Here is a 5,327-nt window from a genome sequence, read left to right as displayed (position 1 = left end):
TTTCCTTTCAGAAAAGAGCAGGCCTCCAGTTTTCATCATTCATTTTGTGTTTAGGTATCCATATTATTGATTGAGGTATCATACATGTAACTTCCCTGTTATTTCTAGAAGATATTATCTCACAGGAGCATTCTAGTTCTCTGGCTATTATAATCTTTCTGTTCACTTTTCTGCAATGTCTGCTAAGTCTTATGTGAAAATGTGCATTGTACTGTAGATGTATCTATTTGGTCTGGACACCTCATAATCAACAGGTCTCTGCATTTTGACAAGCTGCGAGTTTTGGTAATGATCTCCACCTACTTCAAAAAGAAGTTTATTTGATGAGAGGTGATAACCAAACTTAACTATGGATATAAATATAAGCTTTAGAAGGAGTTGGCAGTAGTAGGTTCATAGTAGTAAGTTCTTTTTTCAGATTCTCTAAGACCCATGACCTCACTAACCCTAGGTAGTTGACTACTGAAAGAGGAAGAATTAGTCTTTTGAATGAACGAGGCCTTTAACTGTTTATCATCTCCAGAATCATATACATACCAGCAACACTAAATTGATTCATCTAGTTACATTGGTATATTTAGGCATATTTATGTATATATGTAATAATAATTAAAGAAAATAGGACAAATTTGAGAGGGAGTGAGGGGATCGTAGGCATGGTTGTAGGAGGAACACATGGAAAAAGTTGGAGAGAGGAAAAGGAAGCAAGGAAATGCAATTATATTTTAGTTTGAAAACGTACTTTGGGCAGTAGTCGAGGCTGGGAAATTCTTGTGGAGGTCCGAGTGAAAGCCGGTGTGATTGGTTGCAACAGAAGGAATCATGGCTGCCAAAGAGTTTGAGTCCATTGTAAAGTTCGGCCTAACCTTAGCAGTTGCAGGAGGCGTGATGAACTCTGTCTTATATAATGTGGATGCTGGGCACAGAGCTGTAATCTTTGATGGATTCTGTGGAGTACAGGACAGTGTGGTAGGGGGAGGGACTCATTTTCTCATCTTTGACTGCCACTGGCAACCACAAAATGTACCAGTCATCACTGGTAGCAAAGATTTACAGAATGTCATCACACTACCCATCCTCTTCCAGCCGGTGGCCAGCCAGCTTCCTCATATCTACACCAGAATCGACTAGGATTATGATGAGCAGTGCTGCCTTCCATCACACCAGAGAGATCCTAAAGTCGGTCAGTAGCGGCTCGCTTTGAAGCTGGAGAATTGATCAGGCAGCGAGAGCTGGTCTCCAGGCAGGTGAGTGATGACCTCACAGAGAGAGCACCAACGTTTGGGCTCATCCTGGATGACGTGTCCTTGACATAGCTGACCTTCGGGAAGGAGTTCACAGAAGCAGTGGAAGCCAAACGGGTGGTTCAGCAGGAAGCAGAGGGGGGCAGATTTGTGTGGAAAAGGCTGGGCAGCAGACAAAGGCAGCCATCATCTTTGCTGAGGGTGACTCCAAGGCAGCAGAGCTGATCATTAATTCACTGGCCATGGCAGGTGATGGCCTGATTGAGCTGCGGAAGCTGGAAGCAGCTGAGGAACATTGCTTACCAGCTCTCCTGCTCTCGTAACATCACCTACCTGCCAGCGGGGCAGTCGATGCTCCTCCAGCTTCCCCAGTGAGGCCTCCCCAGCTTGCACCTTCTCGGGCCAACCAGGCCATGGCCTTGTTCATTCTTAATACACTTTCCTTCTGCCCTACCTCAGAAATTACTGTGAAATTTCATGATTGGCTTAATGTGAAGGAAATAAAAGCAAAATCACTTTTTAAAAAACGTTTTTCACTGTCATTGCAGTAACTCTTTCTTAGGAATTACTGAAAGAAACACATAGGTCTAAGTTGAAAGTGCATAAATATCTCTTCTGTTTCCCAAACTCATTAAAATGAAGTTGATCATTGGACATACATCCACTCCAACACACTGAATCTTTAGAGAACTCGGTTACTATTACTTGGGAGAAATGTTAAGTAAGCAATACTATTGAACTGCAGAGAAAGCTGGGTATCCACTTGCTCTAAGCAGACACAGGATGATCATATAGAATAACATGCTATAAAAGCCAGCCATAGTGGCAGCACCTTTAATCCCAGCACTTAGGGGCAGAGGGAGGTAGATCTCTATGAGTTTGAAGCCACCTGGTCTATATAATGAGTTCCAGGGCAACATCTTATGTTTTCAAGTATGTCTAGTATTCTCAAAGATGTTAGGAAGTAATCACTCCTACAAAACAAAAGTAGACCACTTAAAAGGAAAAAATAAAGAAAAAGCAAAGAAAGTTTATCTTTCAATAGAATATAAGATAACAGAAATTTATAAATAGAAAAGACAACTAACTGATCACAGGAGATGGCCAGTTTTTGCTACATTTCTATTGCTAGGAGTCTTAGCTGGAGTCATCCTTGTAGATCCCTGGAAGAATCCCTTGAACCAGGTTTTTACTTGTCCCCCAAATACACCACTGCCCATTAGTTTTTTTTTTTTTTTTTTTTTTTCAGTACTCTCCCCTTCCCCAAACCCATCCCATCTGCCTTCAGTCCACTCACGAAATCTCTTCTATTTTTCCTTCCTGGGATGTCCGGGCATCCTCCTATGAATATTCCTTGTTACCTAGTCTCTTTTGGTCTGTAGATTTTAGGATGGTTGTGACCAGATCGGTGCCTAGCCCAGTTATAATCAGAGCAGCTTTATCCAGTAACTAATTATAACAGATACAGACCCACAAGCACACTTTAGGCTCAGTTCCAGGAATCCTGCAATCTGAAAAAAAGGGATTATAGGAGCCAGAGCAGTTAAGGAGACCACAACAAGACTCACAGGATCAAGTAACCTGGGCTCATAAGGGCTCACAGAAACTGAACCAACAACCAGGAAGCCTACATGGAACTGACCTAGGCTTTCTGAGTATATGTTACAGGTATGTAGCTTGGTCTACTGTGGGACTCCTAACAGTGGAAGCAGGAGCTGTCTTTGTTGCTTACTGGATTTTGGGACCCTATTCCTCATACTGGGTTAATACAAGGGGACATTCTTAGTCTCATTGCAACTTGATATGTCATATTTTGTTGATATCCGTGGAAGGCCTGCCCTTTTCTGATATAAAAAGAGGGGGAGAGAATGGAGAGAACAGAGCGGTTGGTGGGGAGGAACTGGGGGAGAGGAAGAAAAGGAAACAATGGCCAGACAACTGGACAATGTGCAGAGAGTGAGAAACTTAGGAGCATTCAGCTATGATTAAGATGCCTTTATTAAACCCATCCCTTAAAGGCTCAAGGACCTATGAAGAAGAAGAGACAGAAAGCTTTTAAAAGCCAGATGTAGAGGATAACTCCAAGACATCATCATCATCCAGTCACAGCAGGACTGGTGCGTATATGAACTCTTAGAGACTGTGGCAGTATACATAAGACACGACCAAGTTCAAAATCCTAACACAGATAAGGAAAAGTAGACACCAAGTTCTACCTTTTACCAAGAAGCTATTTGCAATTGCCTCCTACGGGGAAAGAGAAAATAAGGTTTCTTCCAGCACAGTGTCACTGAGTATATTGACAACACTCCAGGTCAGGTCCAATGCCCAGCTTATTGCCAATCTTACAGTTTTTGTTTAGCTTTCTTTCTTATCATGAAACCGTGGGAGGCCAGCTCCTGAGATCTGCTCCGGGGTAATAAAAAAGAAAGCCTCAAAGTAGCTGGACCTAGGAAAAATTCTTATCTGAGGGTTGCTAAGACTTTACTGTAAGAGGAGAAAATAAACAAGCACACATTTTCTGCTGATAATCTAAGAAAAAAGGAATTAGCACACACTTTCCTGATGGTAATCTTTTCTTTACTTCAACTTAAATAATGTCTTTCTCTTAACATACATCTCTCTCCTGCCCAGTTACATATATCTATATCTAGTTACAGCATCTCTTTACATATTTCTCTTTACAAACACAGCACTCCACAACCCACTCACTCACACTCATTCACTCTCATATAGACTTCTTTTGCATCATTCATTCATTCTTTGCTCACTCACTCTCACTTATCCATTCTCTCATACTTCCTTCATGCCTCTTCTACATCTCTCATACTTCTCTCTCATACTTCCTCATGCCTCTTCTTCATCTCTCCCACAGCAGCCTTCTATCAACACCGCTGCTCCCGCTCTGCTGCCTCTGAATTTTACATCTCTGCTTTTTGCCCTCTGTCTCTGCCCTCACAGTGAAACTCTGGACTTCTTCCACCTCTTCTTGAATACTGTACCCTATGAAACTTTTATTTTGTTTTATTTTATTCATTTATTAATATTTTATGTGTATTAATATTTTTGCCAACTTACATATCAATGAACCACTTGCTTATACTGGCCATAGATGCCAGGACAGAGAATCAATTTCCTCAGTACTGAAGTAACAGATTGTTGAGGGACACCATGTGGGTGCTAGAAACTAAACCCAGGCCTTCTGAAAGAGAGTTGAACCACTGAGTCATGTCTCCAAGTCTCCCCCCTCTCCTGTCTTTCTTTTTGCAATAACCCACTGAGCCCACTTAGTCCTGCTCTTACATTCATGGATGTGGAGCCATCCACCGGAGCATGGTCAACCTATCAGGAGGGTGATAACTTCAATAAATATGGGCCTCCTTAGCCCCTTCTCCATCCACGATGAATATTTGACTAGATTGATCTTGTTCATGCCTTTTGCATGCCAACATATTTGCTAGATCATGAGTCCAATGGTTCTTTTATGACCAGAAGATATCATTTTGCATCAGTCTTTCCATAACTGTATCTCTTAGAATCCTTCAAATTCCACTTTCATGGTAAAGCTTTGGAAGAAGATGTGATATTTATGAATGAAGACAGATATGTTTTCTCTTCATTCTGGCTAGCTGGATTTGTATTAATTGCCATCTACTGCAAAAAAAAGAAAAAAAATACTTTGATTTAAACTGAGAGTGACATTAATTTATGGGTAAAGGGATATTTAGACAGCAGTTTAATAGTATGTCTAAGTAAGCAAAATAATTGTAGGATGCTCTTCTACATGGCAAAAGAATTCCCAAGCCATGGGTCCTTTGGCCATTTTTTTTATAAATATCAGCCATATGTTTCTTATTAACAAAGAAACCTTTATTTAAGCCAGAAAAGAGGTTATAATTCTCATAATTTTTATGCCACTATTACAGTCATGGACATATTTTTCCAGGCCAGACATTACTGTAGATCAAAAGTTTCACAGGAGGGTTAGACTGTTCTTGACTTTAGCATAGCTAAAGTACTATGAAAGCTAGTCAAAAGAAAGCAAGCTTCCAAGACAGTACCAGTTTGATTGTTCCATACAGT

General features: G+C 40.9%; 1 pseudogene; it reads left to right on the top strand.

Moving 5' to 3' along the window:
* Positions 1-822: 822 nt before the first annotated feature.
* LOC121445720 lies at positions 823-1,619 on the top strand (annotated as a pseudogene).
* Positions 1,620-5,327: the final 3,708 nt, after the last annotated feature.

Source organism: Microtus oregoni, unplaced genomic scaffold (assembly GCF_018167655.1).
Source record: "Microtus oregoni isolate MIOR12 unplaced genomic scaffold, Mior012 000390F_ref0000007, whole genome shotgun sequence".
Lineage (NCBI taxonomy): Eukaryota > Metazoa > Chordata > Mammalia > Rodentia > Cricetidae > Microtus > Microtus oregoni.
The sequence above is the reverse complement of the archived record's forward strand: the minus strand, read 5'-3'. Positions and strand labels throughout refer to the sequence as shown.